Below are 23,849 nucleotides of genomic sequence, written 5' to 3' on the forward strand. Positions count from 1 at the left end.
TTTAAGCCTTTCACCGACGTCTATAATTATTTTGCCGTTTTTATCCAGCAGTATGTTTGATTTTTTCTTAATATTTGTGCCTGTTATTTCCCTAATTTTCTTATGAAGGTTTAAGTTATCATGTTTCTCTACCAACTGTTCAATCTCTGCGCATCTGTCACTATACAATCTTTCCTTTGCCTCTCTGATCTTTCTCCTTATTTCTGTGTGTATAATATTATACATGTTTTTGTCTTTGGTTTTATAAGATCGCCTTGCTTCCATGAGATCTAGAATCTCCTCGGTCATCCATTCATTTTTATTCTTAATTAGTTTAGGTGTTAGTGTTGTCTCACATGTGCGGATAATAGCATCTTTTAACATGTGCCATTTCCTGTTCGCATCTTCAGTAGGAATAGTTTCTATTTTGGTGAGCTCTTCTTTAATTTTTAGTGTGGCTTGCTCTTTTGTTGATGGATCTCTCAAACGAGATACTTGTATCGTCTCTACTTTAGTTTTCACCACAGGCTTCTTTAGATTAACTCTAAATCTTCCTACAACTGGGTTGTGATCTGATCTCACATCAGCTCCAGGGTATGATTTTACTGATTTTATGGAATTTCGGTATCGCTTGCAGATGAGAAGGTAGTCAATTTGGTTTCTGATGACGTTATGTTGGTTGTCTGCTGGTGATTTCCATGTATAGAGTCTCCTGGTCGGCAGATCATAATAAGTATTCGTGACAATAAAATCGGTCTCTTGGCAGAATTGAGCCAATCTTTCTCCTCTCTCGTTACGAGTGCCCAGTCCAAAGTTTCCAATAAAATCACCTTGACTTCCTCTACCGATTTTTGCATTTAGATCTCCCATTACTATTGTAACGTCTCTAGACTTGGTTACTTCTATAGCTTGTTGTAATTCGTTATAAAACTGTTCGAGTTCTTCATCCGATTTATCTACTGTGGGAGCATATACTTGAATTATATTGACTCTAGACTGGGCTGTTTTGAGTGTTACCATCATAACTCTATCCGAGATGAGTAAGAATCCAGTTACAAATTTCTGGATGGTTTTATCAACTAATATCGCTACTCCGTTCCAGTGATTTGGGTCATTGTCATTACCAGAGTAGTATATCTTTGTTTAGCCTACTAATATCTCACCTGAATTGGGCCATCTGGTCTCACTTAGTCCTAATATTTTTATGTTAAGTCTTTCCATTTCCTGAATGACATTATGGACTTTACCTGCTTGGTATATTGACTTAACATTCCACGTGCCTATCTTCATGCACTTTTTGTCGATTTTAGTCTTCTTTTTGGGCGATGTGTTACTGATGGGTATTTCACAGGGATTTCGTTTGATATCGACCTGAGAGGCCCTGTGGTCTATCTGTGATTTGCCTCCCCTGCCGGATCTTGGTCTCCGATATCCATGATCAGTAACAGAGTTACTTTTTTGTACAGCCATGACAATTGTACTAGGGATATCCGTATATGATCTTTAATGTAGTGGTTTCCCCTTGCCTTCTACATCCTTATGCCGTTGACCGTTTTTTTTGTTCATCCGCCTTCGAGGTCGATTTCTCAACCCCAGGACAAAAGAGTGCCCTACCACTTATTAACTCATTCGCCCGAAGCCGTTGGTCGGTAAGTGGGAGATTGCTTATACCGGCAATCATTCGGTGAAATTATCGCCATATCTGGCTACCCTCACTTAGTTTAGCCTGCAGACCAATGCAGTTGCCCGGGGTGTGGCACGTGGAGCCATAAGTGAGAGTTAGTTGTCTTATGAGGACCAGTTATCAAGAACCATCTCCCGTCTATGACGCTTGATGTGGTTGTTTCGATAAAAGGTGCTACCTCTATAACACAACCCCTACACCCCGGATCTGGGCGGATCCTAGACGGATCTGGGCGACACTAAATAGAATTAGAACCAACTGTGGTAGGTGCTCTGACTCACTTTTTAGATGGGGAAAATACCTTCTCCAAACTGCGATTGCGGTGCTGAAAGACAAACGGTTAAGCATTTGATGGAGGAATGCCCCATCAGATCGTACAGTGGCAATTGGTCCGATTTTTTAATGGCGACCAATGACTCGATTGAATATATTTATCAACTAAATTTTCGTTTATAAAAATTAATTATTATTTTTTTTATAATGTATTGTGATCTTTATTTTTAAACAAAAACTGTTATATAGCCATACGCTAAATAAATAAATGTAGCAGCAAAAGGATTGAAGTAAGAATATTGCATGGCACTTATTTTATTTATACGGTACCTTGCAAATACTTCATTAAGAGAGAAACAAAAATATAAAACAATGGGGATCAACACTATTCTTCTTCTTGTAGTGCCTATCCGTTTCGGATGTTGGAATGGCAACTTGTACTTTGCCAACACTATTACGTCAACACCTTTGTCAACACTATTACATACAAACTAAAAGGGGTAGTTCCCTGGGTTGGCTGTATACCTTATTAGACCAGGGCGCATCTGTAAAAATATAAGTACATTTGGACGTTGAGAGGTGACTTAAATTTTTTTGCAGAAATTGCTTGAAAATAAATCTAATAATAATATTTGAGTTATCCTCCCTCTCAAAAAGGTCCGGAACATTGTTTAAATAATCAAAATGTCAAAAAATTAAGGAAATATTCGATTTTTTTCTTCGTTTTTTGATTATAACTTTAAAAGTATTTACTTTCGAGAAAAATTGTACAAACATAAAAGTTGCTTAATTAAATTTCCTATAATATAGAATTGGTTAAACATTTAAAAAATAATCACCCTTGTTGCAAAATAGCAATAATTGCGAAAAAACCATACAAAAACAAGTATTCGCATTTTACGTTTTTCAACCATTTATGCTACACTTAGGACCTTAATATTTTACCCAGAAAAACTTTATGATACAGTAAAACAACACTGATAATTTCATTAAGATCGGTTTAATAGATTTTGCAAAATAAATTTTGCAATCCAGCTTTCGCAAAAAAATTCATTTTTTCAAAATGTTACAGGACTGAAAATAAAGCAGATAGCAAGTTGACATTTTTTTGCGTATAGAAGTGTACTGTACCTTTCATTTGCAATTTTGCAAAATTAAAATCGATTAACACCACGGCGCGGCGTCTGGAATTTTTTTAAATAAACATTAATTATTGGTGCTACGCGCAGGACAGCGGATAGTTTGCTCTGATTGGGCATTCCAATGACCTTTAATAATGATTGATACATTTTAATTTTTATTACATTTCGATATAAATAAATAAATTTGTTTATTGCAAAATAAAAACACATACTCTATTCTTTGAAATAACACTTTTATTAGCAAAAACTTTCTTTGTTCATATATTTTAACTTAGAGAATAAAACTTTATTATTTTTAAACATAAGCAATTGTTTAAACAATATTTCACAAACAGTAATAAAATTAGTTTGATTTTTGTGGAATTAAAATATTAAAATACAACAAAATATAGAGTAAGAAAATAATATGTTAGATAAAGATTGGAAGAAATTTTGGTGGAAATCAACTTGTGTGAATCGAACACCGCTGTCCTGCGCGTAGCACCAAAAATTAATGTTTATTTAAAAAATTTCCTGACGCCATGGTAATCAATCGATGTTAATTTTTCAAATTGCAAATGAAAGGTACAGTACACTTCTATAAGCAAAAAAATTTCAACCTGCTACCTGCTTTATTTTCAGTCCTGTAACATTAAAAAAAAATGAATTTTTTTTGCGAAAGCTGGATTGCAAAATTTATTTTGCATAATCTATTGCACCGATCTTAATGAAATTTACAGTGTTGTTTAACTGTATCATAAAGTTTTTCTGGGTGAAATATGAAAGTGTAGCATAAATTGTTGAAAAACGTAAAATGCAAATACTTGTTTTTGTATGGTTTTTTCGAAATTATTGCTATTTTGCAACTAGGGTGACTATTTTTTAAATTTTCAACCAATTCTATGTTGTAGGAAATTTAATTATACAACTTTTCTCGGAAATGAATACTTTTAAAGTTATAATAAAAAACGAAGAAAAAAATCGAATTTTTCCTTCATTTTTTGACATTTTGATTATTTAAACAATGTTCCGGACCTTTTTGAGAGGGAGGATAACTCAAATATTATTATTTGACCTATTTTCAAGCAATTTCTGCAAAAAAATTTGAGTCACCTCTCAACGTCCATCTCAAAACAGATGCGCCCTGGACTATATAGTTAAACAAACTGGAACATGAAGTAAAACCACTTCTATGCAAAAGGTATATTTACTAAAATTTTTTTAAAAATCCCAATGGATTGAATAAAATGTGTTCATCAGAACGTTTTCGAACCTATCGGTCCATCATCAGTGAATTTGAAATACTTGCAAAATAGCCCCAGAACCAAACAATGGTTGTGATTATAAATCAATCTACATTGTGTTATAATAATATTGTAAAGGCTAAACGCCGATGTTCAAAGATAAAACCTCTGGGAACTTGGTGATACTCTACCCGAGGACCCAATCAGCCATCTTAGGTCAACGATGACTACCAAGTCTATTTATACACTACTACTATTATATACGCTTAACTTTGCAGACAATCAAGTACCTTCTATTGACTTAAGACTATGACTATTTAAACTGTTCGACCCAAAAATTAGTTCTTGTTTTTCTTCTTCTGGTAGCACTACAACCAGGGGTGGGTCTTGGCTGACTGCACAACTCGCTTCCATTTCGAACGATCGTCCATGATAGTTGGGTCAGTGGGTAGCCCCATTGTTCTTAGATCTGACCATATATTGTCTCTCCATCGCATTCGTGGGCATCCTAAGGGCCTTCTTCCTGTGGGGGCTTCCTCCCAGATCAGTTTGGTAAGGCGGTTATTAGGGAGTCTATGAACATGGCCAGCCCATCTTAGACGCTGAGATTTAATTTCTTGGACTATGTCACTCGCTCTATACATCAGCTTGACCTCAGCATTTGTTCTCATTCGGTATTGATTGCTATCAGGGTCATGATAAGGTCCAAAGATTCTTCTGAGGATTTTTCTTTTAAAACAAAAATTAATTGAAGACTACAATATATGGGTCTAAAAATCAATAAAAAGAAAACCGAATACTTGTACATTTGAGGAAAAAAAAACAGATTTTATATTAGACGACAGAACTACAATAAAGCACTGCCACGACTAAAACACTTTTGGCCATATTTGTTTGGTCAATGAAAACCGTATTATTCATCCCCTCGGCTTTCCAACGAGTCCTCTTACGTCACGATTCGATGAGCCGTTCTTCTCCCACCGCAAAACGATCAAAAATGGTCAAAATAAACCTCAGCAGTTTCTTATGGAATTTTACATGGAGAAATAGCTAGAACTACTGCTGTACTGCTGTACTAAGGGAGCTAGAACTCTTTGAAGATGGAGCCTTGCAATGTGTTTTTTTTAAATGCCTCCAGAAGGCTTCTATTTAGAAAAACAAAAACTGGTACGCCTATTTATCTTTCAGAGATAAATCGATTTCATAAATTGCGAATTTGTTTTACCGGTCATAGGCGTACGTTTTGGGTAGGGCAACGGTTATTTTATCCCATAACTTTTTTGACTTAAACTCTTGAGCATCTTTGACACTGAGTTATTAAATTGTGAAGTATTCTTGTACTAAAAGGTACTCTTGCTTTAAGTCGGTAGAACACACCGTTTTCTAGAAAAATCAATCTGAAAATTTTTCGTTTTTTGAATTAAAAAAAAAAAATGAAAAAACTATTTAGAGAAACGAAAACTGGTACGTTTATTTACCTTCCCGCTATGGATCGGTTTCATCAATTGGGAATTTCTAGTTCCGGTCAGATGCATCTGCTTTGAGTAGGTCAACGGTTATTTTATCGTTAGAATTCAAAAATCGAAAAATTTTCATATCTTGCGACTTAAAGCAAGAGTACCTTTTAGTACTAGAATACCTCACAAATGAATAATCAAGTGTTAAAATTGCTTAAAAATGAGAGACCAAAAAGTTATGCGATAAAATAACCGTTGCCCTGCCCAAAAGGAACGCTTATGGCCGGTACTAGAAATTTGCTATTTTGGAATCTATTAATTTATCTCTGGAAGATAAATAGGCGTACCAGTTTTCATTTTTCTTAATAAAAACGTTCTGGACCACGATTTTTGACCCTTCGCGTCGTTATCGATTATTCGCTATCTGTACACTAAACAGATACGAAGCGAATACGTTCGATAACGAAGCAAAGGGTCAAAAATCGAGGTCCTGGAGGTATTTAAAAAACCTAATTAAAAGGCGCCATCTTCAAAGAGCTCTAGCTCCCTTAGGAAGCAGTTTGGGACTAGGTGATTTGGGCTGAAACTTAACATTTTTAGACCAGGAATCTACAGTTAAAATATTTCCAATTTTTAATGAAACACCACGAATAGAGTGTTATTTACAAAATAAACTGTTTCCTTTTGATTTAAATCGAGTCTCTTGCCATCCTCTGACACCGTGTTTCGGGGTGTACCCCTTATCAAAGAGGCTTCGCAAGAGGACTGATCTGAATAAAAACTCAGCGAGAAGATGGTGTAAATATTCAAATATTTACACCGGAGTATGGTTAGACTGACATCTAACGGGGAACGATGAAATGAATGAAAATGGATGTCGACGGTGATTCAAGCAAGCTGTTAGCCCAGATATATAAATATCAAACGGACGACGCTTAGGAAAAATATTCCATCAATGCTTCTCGGGTTGCCTATCCGAATCGTCATCATTTTTGTACTGTAAAGTGTAAAAACATGTTTTTACACTTCCGACTTCGAAAATTTGTGAGTAGTCAGATGATGTCTCAAGAAACATTTGTGACATGGTGCCAACTAGAGCTTTTACCCTGGGGGTGGATGCCACCCATTCTCAGGGGGTGAAAATTATTTTATTAAAAATAACCCAACAAATCGATATAGGGACAAACTCTAAGCAAAATTGGTTATATAAAGTTATTAAAATAAATCAGTACTTTTTGAGTTACTAAAGGTCAAAGATTTTAATTTTTCGTGAAAAAAATAACCATGTTTAAAAACGCGGTTCTTCGTAAATAACTCAAAAACTATGGGCTTTTGCAAAAAATGTATACCACAATTGAAGCTAAGAAAAAATCAAGTACCTACTTAAATCTAAGTATTCAAGCTTAAATAACGGATAAAAAATGAATTTTATAAAATATACTTACTAGACACTTGTCAAAGTACTCAGGCATGCTTATAGTCTGGGAAAGTTATACAAAATGGGTATTTTTGGGAGCTATTTTGTTGCTGGAATAGAATTTTAAAATTGCATTAGTATTATCGATTCTTGAGATGTCCAGGTCACTTTTGATTCTTGAGGTATCCTCTAAACCCTCACCAATTTTCATGAAAATCGATATAGGTTCACCGAAATTGGAGATAATAGTGGATTTTTACCTTCATACACTCCTACTACAATTGAAATATTTGTCAAGAGCTAATAGTAACAGCAAATGAAACTGCAAGGGTCTTTACCTATTAAAAGACGCGGTTCCAGCATTTTTCTCACAAAAGAAACGGATTTACTCGCCATTATTGTCATTATTTTCAAAGCGAAGTTAAAACGACTGATTAATGCGGGTTTAATGAGGTCTAAAAATAATTTCCCAACTTCGTTCAGGGAAAACCTGAGAGTGTTTTTCCTTCGCTCAATTGACTCGAAATAAGTGCCAGATTGATTAATCGGTTTTCTTCCGACTTTGATTTACAAAAACCTACACTTTTAAAATTGTGTATAGATTATCCAATTACTAAGAAATTTCCAAAGTTATTTTTGTCAATTTGAAAGATGTCGTTATCCTAACTTATGTAATAAATCACTAAAGTTTTTATTCCCAACAGTTATAACGATTTTTTTTTCGTTTACTCATTTGATAAATACCCCCAGGAAACTCAGCCAAAAAAGCTCTTGAAAAATCGAAAAATTACTGGTCGCTAGATTACAACTGGAATATCTAGGGTAAATCAATAGATATAGTATAGTATAGTTAGACCCAAACCCAGACATCCAAAGTGAAAGTTATCCTCCAACACCAAATTGTTCTATATGGTCCACATAATGTTCAGAAAAAAGTCACACCATTTTGAGCGTCGGGTTTGGGGGGGGAGAGGGGGGGAGAAATCTGCAAATTCGTAGTTTTTTACGTTTTTCGTCAATATTTCTAAAACTAAGCGGTTTAGCATGAACAACCCTCTATACAAAATTGTTCTACATTAAATTTGAAATAAAAAAGGCCCATGCATAACCCTTCTAAAATGAACGGTTCCAAAGTTACGGAGGTAGTATAGTATAATTGGTCCAAAAAAAGGCCTAACCCAGACATCCAAAAATAAAAGTTTTCCTTCAACACCCAAATTTTTCTATATGGTCCACATATTGTTCAGTAAAAAGTTACACCATTTTGAGCGTCCGGTTTGGGGGGGGGGGGGAGATGGGGGAGAAATCGGTAAATTAGTAGTTTTTTTTACGTTTTTCGTTAATATTTCTAAAACTATGCTTTAGCGTAAGGAATGTTCCTATAGAAAAAATGTTCTACATAAAATTTAAAACAAAAAAAGGCTCGATATATAATTGTTATAAAATCAACGGTTCCAGAGTTACGGAGGGTGAAAAGTGGAGGTTTTCGATACTTTTTATATGTACCGATTTTCTCCCCCCTCTCCCCCCTAAACCCGACGCTCAAAATGGTGTGACTTTTTTCTGAACATTATGTGGACCATATAGAACAATTTGGTGTTGGAGGATAACTTTCACTTTGGATGTCTGGGTTTTTGGTATAGTTATATCATAAATATTGGCCATAACATATAAAAAGTATCGAAAACCTCGACTTTTCATCCTCTGTAACTCTGGAACCGTTGATTTTATAACAATTATGTATAGAACATGTTTTGTTTTAAATTTCATGTAGAACATTTTTGTATATAACATTGTTTACGCTAAAGCATAGTTTTAGAAATATTGACGAAAAACGTAAAAAAACTACTAATTTACCGGCTTCTCTCCCATCTCCCTCCCAAACCGGACGCTCAAAATGGTGTAACTTTATACTGAACAATATGTGGACCATATAGAACATTTTGGTGTTGGAGGAAAACTTTTACTTTAGATGTTTGGGTTAGGCCTTTTTTTGGACCAGTTATACTATACTACCTCCGTAACTTTGGAACCATTCATTTAAGAAAGATTATGCATAGGGCCTTTTTTATTTCAAATTTAATGTAGAACAATTTTGTATAGAAGGTTGTTCATGCTAAACCGCATAGTTTTAGAAATATTGGCGAATAACTTAAAAAACTACGAATTTACCGATTTCTCCCCCCTCTCCCCCCCCCCCCCCCAACCCGACTTTTTTCTGGACATTGTGTGGACCATATAGAACAATTTGGCGTTGAAGGATAACTTTCACTTTGGATGTCTGGGTTATGCCATCTTTTGGATCAACTATACTATACTAATAAGGCGAATTTTCTCGTGGGTATCGATGTTTCTACTGTGTCATGTAGTCTAGGAAATGAAGCTGAAAAAATGGCCAAACCTCGTAATTTTTTCGTCCAGCATCGATTTGTACAAAAATTTGGAATTAAGCTCATTACACCCTCTAGTTCATTTTCCATATTGAGCCGTTGTACGCTTTTGGTTTTTTAAGGGTGAAAACTACTCCTAATTGTAAAAAATTATAAAATAAAATTTTAAACTTTAATATTATCAACATTTGGTTTTTATTAGTTACATAATGATTGTTTAATGCTTTAAGATATACTATCATAATATTTCAACCCGTAAAACCACCCTTCTTGGAGCTATATATAAAAAATTTACTTATCCTACAAGAATAATTTCGGCTTGCATCGATTTACATAAAAATTTGGGATTAGGATCATCTCACCCTGTACTTCATATTCTATATCATGCTTAAGGGCGTTAATTATTTTTAGTAAACTTTAATATGGGTAAAATTTGGTTTTGATTGGTTAAATAATGATTGTTTTATACTTTAGGATATAATATTATATTCCAACCCTTAAAAACCACCCTTAATAACATTACAGTTTTTATAAGTAGATATTTCAATAGATCTATACAGAAAAAAAAGTAGAATTAAAGAATTACAAAAACATTAATTTACACAATAATACGAATGTACAAATATGTACAAATACAAATACAAATAGTTTTTTAGTCATCTTCCAGTATACGAACCGACTCTGTGGTATTATACATACACTGAAAATTATCCATAAAAGGACTATCCGAATTTTTCGAAAAAAAAATTCGTTTTATAAACATAGCTCCTTCATTTTTGGCGATAAAAAGTTTTTTCAAAAATGACTTTGTAGGATTTTTGAAGAGTTATAAGACTGTGTAGACTAAATTCCGTAAGATCCCTTAATTTTTAATTCGGGTGGGTTTAAAGGGCTCGAATAAGGGGGTGTTTCCTCGTAAATAGAGGATTTAAACAGCTATAGCTCGCTAACTGTTCACTGAAATAAAAATCTATGTACAAAGGAAATGTATCTATTCAAAAGCTACAATTTAGTGGTCCATCATTTTTTTTCGCATCCCCAGTATTTTCGGAGATATTTTGAAGTAAAAGGTAAAAAATGGGAAATTCCAAAAAAATGTTTTTTCTTTAAACTACAATTTTTCTAAAATTAGGCCTTTTAAATAGGTCAAACTTCTTGGGTGTATTGATAATACAAATATAAAAGGAATTACAGAAAGGTGAAGACAAATTTTTAATTAGGAGGGTAGTTAGAGGGTTGTTTTCACTTATTTCTTTCATAGGGAAAAGCAGGTACTGACCTTTTTTTGATCATTAGTCGCTTAATTTTCAGGCTAATAAATTTTTATTATTATTTTTGTGAAAGGCCTAACTGTATACTTGAAAAAAGATTATTTAAGCTTTCCTCGCAAAATGCAAAGTTTTTTCGTTATTTTACTTTGAATATTTCAAATTTTGCATTTGACGAGAAAAGCTAACTTTTAACTTGCCGTATCTCTGTTTATATGGGTCTTAAAGATATTACATAAAAAGAATTTGGTTTGTGTTACTAAAATATACAATTTTGATATCTACAGTTTTTTTGATTAATTGCATATTTTTCGAGGTATTCTCAAAAAACCCTCTAAAAAGTCGATTTTTTCATCGAAAAACTGTTACTTTCAAGCGCGAATAACTCGAAAAATATTAGTTTTACAAAGAAAATGTAAAAACCATTTTTTTCTCAGAATTACTTTTTACATCGGTTTACATGGTTAAAATGTAATAAAAAATTCCCGCCCTCGAGATGGGGTGGTAACCACCCTTAAGGTTTTAGCGTACAGCGGCATGATATAGAAAATGATCCTTGGACTATTCCCTACCTTCTGTGAAAATTTCAAGTAAATCCATGCTGGACGAAACAATTGCGAGCCAAAATGCTTCATTTCCTCGACTAATGGGTTGTTATTAACATTTTAGCAAAAAAGCTTCTTTTTCATTGATTTCAATATTGAGAAAAAACTACACTGGCACTTCAATTGCTTAGATTTTTAAATGCTTGGTTCCTGCGGTATATCCAATTACTAAGAATTTTCAAAGTTATTTTTGTCAATTTAAAAGATGTCCTGTCCATACAGTTTTTATTCTAACTGATGTAATAAATCAAATTTTTTACTCCCAACAGTTATAGGGCATTTTTTCTTTGACCCAGTAAATATTGATTTTTAAACAATACATCATTTTAAAGTTCATACACAAACAAATGTTTTCAATATAATAATAAAACAGCATTGAACTATAACATAAAAACAGAAAATGTAATATACAACGCACGATAACAAAACAATTGTTCAATATCTGCCGCATGAAATATTTTTATATTTTATCTACGTCATGGGCTTTGTCATTTAGAAATCTAATAAATAAACGTAAAAAATACAAACAAGTTGTATATTATTTGCCTCTTGTGATAAACCGGCTCAGGTGGAATGAAAATTTAGTATAGTAACCAGTGTAGGTCAACGTGACCTTTTCAATTCTGACGGGTCCATCCAAGTTGTTTTAACCCAGAAGCAGTCGCGCCGTTAGAAAAAATCTCACATTTATCCTTTTCCGTGATAACTTGATGAAAAATTTTGCAAAATAACTTTACACTCGTAAGTGCCTCGAGGAAGATTGTTGTAACGCGTGGGAATTTTTTTTATTTTTTTTATTTTTTTTTTTTGGAATTTATGGCTTTGGTGAGAACCATTGAGCTTTAAAATTGTTAGAAATAGATATTATATTTCTGTTCATAGGAAGCATACTATCCTAAGTCACATTTTCATAATTTTACAGGAGGAGCACTTAAACATTATATTTGATGTTTGTTCAAAAAATGATAAGTAATTAATAATTGTAGTGAAAACTATTGTCGGTATTTAAAAATAGTATTATATATAGTTTGCTGTGGTATTTTGAAAGTAAAGTAAGGGTTTAAAGATAATAAAATAATGGACTTAGGATATATTACCTCTAAGTTATAAGACTCCTTATATTTATAATACACATATACTAAGTCTTCATAAATTGGTTATCTGTGTAAAAAAACTCGTCAATATTTCTTTATTTATTTTATTTAGTTATAATTAACATACAGTTTTCAAATTACATGTCATCATTATCATTAGGGTACTCGGATTCTTCGTTTGAACGTGGCAGATTTTTATAGAAATTATGGCAATAGGATGGCAAGTATAAGAGTAAGTCCATAAGATCACTATATTTTTTTGTTGATATAGGAATCAATTGCATATTCATTTGTGGTAAAGTTTCTGGCAAAATGATATCACCTCTTTTATTTCGTCTTAAGTCAACCATTTGAAAAGTGTCACTGTTGAATGATGTTTTATATTGAAGCATTCCAAAATTTTCTTTGGTAACACGTAAGATCACTGATTTTGAAATTTGAAATGCCCCTCTATCAGTATTTATTTTCCGATTAATAAATGGACCTGTTGAAGAATATAAGCATTCAAAATTTTTAAAATCATTGAGTTCCATGTTGACAGCTTCGTATTCACTTGAGCACTGACGAATAAATTGTTGCCAGTCCCAGGGTGTTAATATAGTTAGAGTGGGTAGTTTTTTCCGTTTCCTTTCTATATTAGCGTGTACTGAATCGGATTCCATATGCGTGTGCCCCTCTAGAAGAAATTTACAATCTATTACTTGTAGTTTGGGATATTTTTGAATGAGGTAAAATGCACACATAACTACACATAGGTTTTTGGTCTGGCCCCAACAGTTATCTGCCCATATGGTTACACATTCGACGTCAGATGAAGGAATATTTAGATCAGCCCACTTTAAAATTCCTGAAGCAATTTCATTTCCTCCTCTGTTTGCTTTGGTTTCATCCCACATTACACAATACACAGCACTATTATATCCATCGTATAAAGTGTAATTCAAAGTCCATAATTTTCGCTTATAAAAATTTACACAATTGGTCAAATATGGCGTTGGAAGGCACTTTTGTAGATCACCAGTCAGTACTTTGTGCTTTATATTTACTTTTGCTTCGGCCATATCAATAGATTTAAATTTATATCTGTCTTCTGCTGCTTTTAAGTGCGTATCTTTCTCGTTTTCAATCAGTTGTTTCTCAGAATCATTATCAATTGCTCGTATTTTAGCTGCAAACATATCGCAGTCGTCACAAGTGTCTACCTCTGGGGGTTTAAATGTTAAATTAAATTGCTTATTAAATATATCGCGATATAGCCAGGGCTTTGCTATGTCTTCAGTAGCATCCTTATTCTCTGTTTGTTCCTGTTCGTATAATTTATACATTTTTTCAATATTTAAATCAGGCCCTAAATAATTCTTTTTGGACCTTTCCCGATTGTAGTGACACTCGTAATACACATAAACACAATAAATTAGGGCGGCCTGTAAACCATAAAATTACTAAACCAATGTTCTAAACAGTTACCACTTGATGTGCACTTAATATAATATGCATTTAACTTGAGTTTGTTTTAAAAAGATTAAGTTCCACGAAAATGCACACGTGTGTGTATATTTTAATATATACTTGATATATTTTCCTTGAGAGGCATATAATCCTATAATGGACTTAGGATCCGGTTCATAATATTTCATTTGGAGGAATATAAGTTTAAGTCCAGATAAGATTATATACCTATAAAGCAAACTGGACATAGTATACATAGTTTCTCGTCTAATTTCGTTTCTAAAAGAGTTTGGACTTAGTATAGTATTCCCCTGAATAATATAGGGTATTCCGATCCCAGTTATGCAATAATGTATTTTTCTGAAAAAATGGACTTAGGATAGTATGCCTCCCATATACAGATTTTAAAATTTATAAAATCGCCGCTAGGCGGCTCGTTTCGTATCCCTCATACTCGCTTCATAATGCCCATCATTAAATACTCGTTGCATAATATACTATTATAGAGGGTGTTTCAAAAAGGTATGTCATAAATTAAATCACGCATTCCGGGGACAAAAATAAATTGATTGAATCCAACTTACCTTAGTACAAAAGTGTACATAAAAAAAGTTACAGCCCTTTGAAGTTACAAAATGAAAATCGATGTTTTTTTTCATGTTTCGAAATCTCTTAGAGATTTTTCATTGAAAGTGGACATGTGGCATTCTTATGACAGCAACATCTTAAAAAAAAATTAAAGTGAAATTTGTGCACCCCATAAAAATTTTATGGGGGTTTTGCTCCCTTAAACCCCCCCCCCCCCAAACTTTTGTGTACGTTCCAATTAAATTATTATTTTGGCACCACTAGTTAAACACAATGTTTTTAAAACTTTTTTGCCTCTTTAGGAGATTTCTAAAGTCTGCACTATCATACCTTCTTGCTCAGTTTCTGCTAATAGGGAACTGATGGAAAGGATGGAGTATGCAGAGTATGCTGCATAGGTTAACAAATTATTTTGATCCATTTGAGTTTTTCTATCATCCTTGCTTAAATTTGCTTAAAACTCTTATAAACAAATTAATTTACAAATATTTTAGAAAATTACAATTTCGAACGAGTATATCTTTAATACAAATGAAAATAAGTAAAGTGCTTATTAAACAAGTGGAAGTCTATAAATTAAGCTTAAAAATGAGTCTTTATAAAGCTAATTTGCATGTCTGGAATCCAAGTAGCAATCGAAAAAGCTTATTTTGCTACCATTTTGCACTAAACAATATGTCGAGTTCTAATTATTATATTGCAGTTGACTAGCATACTATTTTCTTTGTTTTACAAGGAAACAATTTTATTTGAAACAAGCTGAAAATGCGAGCACTATCATATCAAAAACTTACGTATTTTATTTATTTAAATTCATAATATGGAAAATTTCTAAAATGAAAAGTTCTTTAGTATTGCAATTATATCCTAATTTAAATATTGTGAACTATAAAGGTACTCTACTCTTTTTTGACACCTTATTCATACCGCGAATAAAATTGATAAAATTTGATATATGATGAGTGCATCTTAGATTTTAGAACACCTGATCTTTTTATGAAGAATAAATTTTCTTCGTAAAATTATTAATAAAAGATTTTTTTATTATTAAAATATTAAAACAGGAAAACTTTTTCCTTGTGGATTTTTAATAATAAAAGAGTTATAAATGAAAATGATGTTGGTATCCGTAATTTGCGAAAAATTTTCAAATATTTTTTTTTCATTAGAAGGATGTACAAGTAATAATTGCATATATTAGAACATAGTTTTTAACTTCAAACAACTTTTTATAAAACACTTTTCGATATTGTGAAAAATAAAGATACATACTTTAATCTTGATCGAACTTCATATTTTTTGACATACCTCGTATAATCTAGATTTGATATCTGATGGTTGAAGTTTCTGTTATTAGGTTATCGGTTTTAGACCATACAGAACTTTTTATGAAGAATAACTTTTTTCGTAAAGTTAAAAATAAAAAAGTTTCCCATATGTGTCCAACTTAAGTAGACACGCTGTGTATAATAATACATACAATATAATATACTACATAATATTATAGATCATTAAGTAGACAGCTCAAATAAAACAAGCGTTTCAGGCAGGCCGAGATGATTACGACTACAGGCGTTTATAGCCGAATGTGATGTTGAAGCGGATATACCATATTATTATTTTTTTAAGTTTTCGTTGAAAATAGTGAACTGTAATTTAACATTGCATTAACATAAATAAATAATTTTTTTATTTATTAGAGATTTCAATTTTATGTTGACGTTTAGTTGCGTCAAACGAAAAGTTGAGTTGACGTTTCTATGTCGGAAGAAAATAAATATTTAAAGAAGGCTTGTGACGTCACAATGACGACTTTGAGGTCGGATATCTCAAAGATGGTTAGAGATAGCGGAATGCCGTTTTCAGATTTGGATTCAGAAGACAAAACTACATAGGAATTCATCGCTAGGTGGCCTTTAAGTATTGCAGGAGCGGCGACGCACGAACGAACAGACTTTGCGAATTTATAAATGAAAAGTTTTCGTTGAAAATATTTTTATCTCTTTTAGTTTATGATCTAAACAACTAAATTGTTTATACCAATACTTGTTTGACCACTCGGATCTAAATCCACCCTCGAAAATGTTAATCAGCAGCCAAAAATACAGAAATACATACTTGGGTGGACCCTTCAGAATTAAAAAGCCCACGTTGACCTCTGGCTAGTCCTCAGACTATAAAAATACAAACAAGTTGTCCTATATATTCCTCTTGTGATAAACCGGCTCATTTGTAATGAGAAATGGCGTTCGTATGAGATTGAATCGTTGATAGGTTTTGGTAGGTGGGTATAGAATTCGAGTGATCTTGAGGAAAAGATTTCCCTCAGATTTTCCTTGTTGTCGTAGAAAATCGATGTTACGATATTGATATATCTACGTAGGAGAGGTTGATTGGGAGAAATTATTTCTTGGTCGGAATTTCTCGTAGGATTTTGAGTTTAGAAGGATTTAGGTATACAAAAGATATTGCGAAGAAAATATGGTTTTTTGAACATTAATTTGTATTATATAGTAGCTGTAAAACAAAAAAGAATGTGTGTGTACTTTATACGCACGTAAGAAGTTATACTTCTATTATATGATTTAAACAAAATTAATATACTTTTTATTTATATTTTGTTTAATTATTAAACTAATTTATACTTAATACTTCTCAAACATTTTTATTAGAACAGTGCCAAAAATTAAAATAATAAAAGAATAAAACACACACAAACACATTAAACAAGCCACAAATGATGTCTGAACATTAATTGTCGAAAATTTTTTTAACTAAATACGTATTTTCTGGAAATAAAATTATATAATAAATATACTTACAATCATAAAATGTATTAAAAAAAAACAAAAAAGAAAGTTTCTATTGGGACTCGAACCAGCGCTGATAAGCGCGGTTGGTATTGGAATTCATTCGCCTTCAACGCTTAGCCACGGACACTATGTGTCATTATTTACGAAGATCGACTAACTAAACATATTAAACTTGTGATATTTTGATATTTTGAAAATTGATCAAATTATTTTAATTTTGAATTGAAATGATTTAGAATTGAAAAAATACAACAAAACATAGAGTAAGAAAACAATATATTAGGTGAATATTGATACAAATTTTGATGGTAATCAAATTATATAAATAAAAGTATTACATACTATGTATTTTGGCAGATCAAATAGGTAGGTTTATACCCATGATACATTAACAATAGGGAACTTGCATAATTTTTTAAATTCGAAAAAAATGTTATAAATCACAACAGAACATAATTTAAAACATGTATCAAAGATAAAAAAGTTTTGTTTGTCTTTCGTTTGGCCCCTAAAAACGATTAAAAATTCAAATTAAAACAGGTGGTCCAAAACGCATCGTGACGTCACTTGGTTTTACATTTACATTTTTCCAATAAAGTAAACAGAATTTTAAATTAGACGTTATAAACGTCAGTAGAAAATACATTTATGTGACGTTACAAGTGTTTTTGATCGTTTGACCTATTCATAGAAAATTTGTACTTTTACAAAATGGTTTTATTTTCAATAGTAAACCTTCGTTCCTTTCCTTCAAAAACAGTATAAAACTACAATTTTAACAAACTGGTATATATTATTACAATGACATACGATAAATGTCATTAGAATATAAATATTTTTGACTTATTCCACGACGATGAGCTTGCCAAATACCCAAGTAGGTGGAGGCCAATAAACTAAAGAATGAGAAGAAGAATATACCTAAATATAAGGTTGTGTCTAGGTATACGCTAACGTGTACGCAAATAAAAAAGTTAGAGTGTCAGTGATTTCTTATTTTTTATTTGTTTAGTGTTTGTTTTTAAATTAACTACGGAGTGCGGACAATTATTTAGTTCTTTTAATGAATTTAAGAACATGTTAAAACAGTACGCAAAAGATAAGAGACTATAAATTAATATATATTTTTTTTTAGTTATAAATGAAATAGTATTACCGTAAAAGATCAAAATAAAAGGAAGACGTAAAGCTTTCACAATAATAATTAACTTGTTTTGAAGTTATTATCCTTGTGGCATTTTTGTAATCAACTATTCTAAATGGGAACTAAGCCACAATTTAACTAAAAAATTGATTTTATTAACGTTTCGACTTCTAAACCGGATGTCGTTGTCAAAATACAAAATATTATTAAATTAAACAAAAATGTTGTTGCTTAGTAAAAAATTTTTTCTAATAATTTATTTAATCTGACTAATTTTTGTATTTTGACAATGACATCCGATTTGGACGTCTAAACGTTAATAAAATAATTTTTTTAGTTAAATTGTGGCTTATTTTCTATTTAGAATAATTGATTATAATAATTCACTTACGTATAAAAATTATTTTAACAATATTTTGTACCTACATGTCATGTCAACTAAATACATATAATTATTTTGCTAACCTAAATATATACTTTTATATATACACATTGATTTATTACAATTAAGTTTGAAACATCTGAATAGTTCTGCTTCCCTTACCTTAACAAATATGTTTCCATCAAACAAACACTAAACATATCAAAATAGCATGTACCAAAATATATAGTCACTGCGCAAGCTAAATAATGACGTCACTGGCTTGATGAAGTTTAATTCGCGTCTACCTAACTTTTTTATTTGCGTACACGTTAGCGTGTACCTAGACACAGCGAAATATACTAACCATAATAAAAACTAATGCAAAACTATGTGACGTCACGTGCCGTTTGAACTATTTTATACCGCTGAAGACTTTAAATATGTATTTCTAAGTTATTACGCGTTTTTGAAGCGTGAAATTTTGGAAATCTCATTTTTAAACAAAACTGAACATTATTATCTAATAAAAAAAAATGTGCAAGTTCCCTATTATTACGTACCTGTTGCTTTTAAAAACTATTTAAAAGTCACTACAATATTATAAACTTTTTTGTTTCTGTCCTCACAACAATAAAACTAATATATTATACATTTGTTTACCTTTACCTTTACCTCCAAACCACAGCTGTCCTACAGCTGCCATATCGGATAATTTTTGACATGTCATTTGAACATCCAATCAGAACAAAGTTATAATGCGCATGCGCCGGGCTGATAGGTTTTAACATATAAAGTTCACCCTCTATCGCCGGTAAAGAAGTATAACTTCAATAATTAACTGTGAAACAAAACTGAGGAATAATATTACACAAATAATTCTCAAACATATAGGCTATTGATTTTGTTTAAAAAAGAGGACTAAAAGAAACTAAAATGTTAAAAGGAGTTTGTTTTTTCATATGTTTAGTGGGTAGTACCATTTAACCTTTGTCGAGCGCTATAATTTTACACCGGTAACAGACGGCAGAGGTACAATTGTACCTGTTATACATTTTCTTAAAAAATCCTTAATCTAAAGGAAAATATGTGTTCGTTTTAAGATAATATTATTTAATACTAGCATAACCGGTTAAAAAAATTTTTACTATTGCAATAAATAAATAATAATATTCGGTAATTTGTTCTTGTACGGATTTACAAACAAAGATTAGAAGCCGCTTTTAAGTGACCTTTCTTATCTATCGTAAATTATTGAAATTACTGTAACAATACATCCAGAAATAGTGGTCGTAAACAAATTCTAGGAAGAGTAGCAGTGTATTGGATTTCAATTGGAAGATTTCATCATATTAAGTTCTTTGGTGCTTGCCAGTACGTGTATACCTGAAGATTATCATGATTTATAATGATTCTACATTTAGTTTTGTAACGTATGATTATTCTGTTTGAATGGGGTAGCTTAATAAATGACTAAAGTTTTACAGAAATAGGCTAGCTGGAAATTGAAGAGACTAAACAGTAGGGCTCAGGGAAGGATCAGGCCGTATTTGCACGCCCTAGTAAGACGGTACCTACTGAAATACTTGAATGATAAAGAAAATAAATTAATATAAGGAGTAATGACAAGAAGAGAACTATTGACCAAGAAGATATTCAGAAGTAGTGTTGAGCGCCAGGGAAGAATTGAATAAATTCTTCTCCACGTGACCTATATTGCTGTACCTAACTAATACTATTAATAGATACTATTAAAATGATAGGATAATAAAACATATAAGTATGTACAACCACATTTAATAAAAAAAAATACCTATAAACCCTATATACAATTTTATACACTAGCTAAATATCCGACGTACTATGGTAGTACACTCCTGTCGATAATGCAGGTTTTACAGTATGAAAAAACTAATATATGTAATGAATTTATTCTACTAAGGAAGTGATTTGATCTAAATATGCATGTACAAACTAATTATTACTGTAGAATACAAGATTGGCTGACAATCCCGTATCTGATCGGAAGTGACAACCTGACAATATCTGGTGAATGGAATAAATATTATTGAGTAGGAAATAAACCCTTCGATAGTGTGCACAGTATCGTCCCAGATAGTTTACAATCCTGAGATTATTTTAAATACCTGATACAATCATGAAAATGAAATATAAAATTCGTTGACAAAAAAAAATTATTGAATATTATAAAGATAATAGGGTTTAAGAAGGTGAATTTATATTATTATTAAGGTTATGTATTTGAGTTATTGAAAAAAATTGAAAATTGAAAACTATTATTTAAAAGGATTGAAAATTCAAATTTTATTATAAAAACCTGGCGTTTCTACAAAAGTAGGCCTGTGGCTTCTCCAAAATCCTGGTGAGGTTGATGATGAGAGAGCCAGGTACGTATCCTCCGATCTTCCCAATCCTCGGGAGGTAAGGAACAGCAACACAGAGTATTGACGAGGAGGTACTTGCTAGTGTCGATAGAACTTAGTGTCTATTCCAGAAACGAGAAAAAAAAACATCCAAAACTCTTCCAATCCAAACCCAAAATAATACCAAAATGATTGTTTATTCCATAAATAAATGAAGCATCCAAATGTGACTTAAATTTTGTTATAGTCTCCCTCCAGTGGCTAAAAGAACAGAAAACCTTCTATTAGCTGGTTTTCCTTAAGTATCTAAGAAACAGGGCCTCTATAAAAAGGTGTTTCACCTTATCAGAACTTGACAGAGAAAAAACTACGGAAAAAGTGAGGTTTGATGTATATGTTTTCATTGACCTTGATTCTTCTTGACTGGAAAAAGCCTTTTTAAACGAATATAAGGAAGTATTTGGACAAAAAAAATGTGGATCTTGTAATCAAAGATTACTATATGGAGTTAAATACATGATAGAATGAAAATTATCATTGATTTTCAATTTATTTGAGAGTGAAAATGTAGTTCTAAGAATATTTTTTCCTGTGAGTGTATATTAGAAGTATTGAAAAAGTGATAATTAAAGAATAGCAATGCTTTTCATATGATCTAAATATGGTATTAAAAATAATTTAGATGGTTATTTTTTCTTAGCATGAAAAAGAAATGGCAAACCATAGTTAAGTGATATTTTTTTTCATACATACCCATTGTTTTCTTCAAAAAATATTGGAACCAAAAACTCTTCACAACCCCAAACAAAAAAATAAAAACTTCCTCCAACGTAAATTAATCTTCTTATAACTTATTTCAACCAAAAGGTAAATTCTTACAATGGTCACCGGAGGACTTCTTGATCGGACAAGAACGAAAATTCAAGTGAAGTGCCAGCCGCTATGGCCGATATGACATACACCCCTGCCGGATATCGTCATTGCCAACTGCTAGACTCTAATCTACCAGATATTACCAACTTTATCGTCTATCAACTGCAACCTCTAATACGAGTGCTTGTAAAGTTGGTTGCATACCTAGTTCCCATCGGAATAACATTTTAGTAACGATAGTAGTAACTCATCGTTACATTCCCCCATTACTTGTAAGAAAAAAAAATTGATCCTATGATCAATCTTTTTTTTTATTATGCATATACATATATATACTCATATAGATACTCCATACAAGTATCCACAGAGAAAAAATCACACGCTGTGGGATCCAACACAGGCGTGACCAAACCAAATTTCTAAAATATAATACGAACCTACGAATACTTCACTACTCTAAACTAACCTACCGTAGGACATCGTCCAAACTCTGATATATATCCTAAAGACCAAGTTGTGTTCAAGTTGATTCAGTAGATTTCTATAAAACCCCAAATTATAGTCAACAAGAACACCATAACAACAATATTCGAATAGAAAACTCAATATAACCTATACGACGACTAACTTACACTTACAGCTGACTCGATCGATCATACCTAACCGCAAATTATGAGTCATGTAAATGGAGTTGTCTTAATGCCCGATATATCTCATATGGTACCAACATACATACTTAAGGTTTATTATAACCCTTTACTAAATTCCATAATTTAGAAAAATTCTATTCTCAAAAAAGTCAAGTGGGACGAGTAGTACAAAATTGTTCTATCGATGGACAACAGATTTAAATAGAGCATGTCCAAAGTGAACAATCAGTAGAAATCTCGTAGCCAGTTCCAAAAAGCTAAAACATAGACCATAGTATAAACCAAAATAAATATAAGAGTTATGTATGGACAAGAAAAGAAATTATTGTAGCAAGCCTTTTATCCTAAATTGATCCGACTGTGGACAATAGATTTATATGGAAGCATATCCAAGGTGGAACAATCAGGCAGATTTAATTAGCAACGCTACAACCTAACACTCAATGTGCTAATAATGATTACATATTGGGTAATATGACCCTCACTCAACTGATCATCAGATTTGTATCAGATGCAACGGGAGGTCTACCTAATTAAATGGTGGACATAACAGAAGTTAGCTTACTCTGGGATTCTCTAACTATAGCTATAGCTACAACAAATTTATGGGAATAGCCAGAAAAAGCTAACCAATATTTCGGAATCATCTCTCATGAAATACTTCAAGAAGTCACATATTATTAACTCTTATAAATAAATCCAATTAAGTAAATACTAGAGAACAAGTAAATCAATTTCTAAAGAAACTGCAGATTAAGGAAATGTTCCCTAGTCACGCACAGACAACAGGACGTTGATCCTGACTCTAATTCACATACAAACAAAAATAATGAGTTTTCAGGAAAGCTGATGCTCGAACACAATAATCCCTTGGTGTAGGCAAAAGCTACCATATTTCCATATGACTGATATCCAAGAAGTTACCATTATTATCAGAACAATAAATTGATAAAACTAAAGGAGAGTGAGTATACAATAGACAGACAAGTTTAAGACTAAGTCTCTATAGAATGATCATAAACTGAACATGGAATAAGAATGCCTAGTGCATGATT

The 23,849-nt window shown here is 32.0% G+C and overlaps 1 protein-coding gene and 1 long non-coding RNA gene across 3 annotated transcripts in view; one reads left to right on the forward strand and one right to left on the reverse strand.

The window, feature by feature from the left end:
- Positions 1–23,849, forward strand: part of LOC114336035 (peripheral plasma membrane protein CASK) — a 610,838-nt gene that overhangs the window by 398,508 nt on the left and 188,481 nt on the right. The window lies entirely within an intron of this gene.
- LOC126879501 (uncharacterized) lies at positions 20,669–23,688 on the reverse strand. The gene is made up of 2 exons (XR_007696077.1): positions 22,025–23,688; positions 20,669–21,532 (listed from the first exon to the last, which is right to left on the reverse strand). It is a non-coding gene; the product is annotated as an uncharacterized LOC126879501 (long non-coding RNA).

The sequence above is a fragment of the Diabrotica virgifera genome, chromosome 2, assembly GCF_917563875.1.
Source record: "Diabrotica virgifera virgifera chromosome 2, PGI_DIABVI_V3a".
NCBI lineage: Eukaryota > Metazoa > Arthropoda > Insecta > Coleoptera > Chrysomelidae > Diabrotica > Diabrotica virgifera.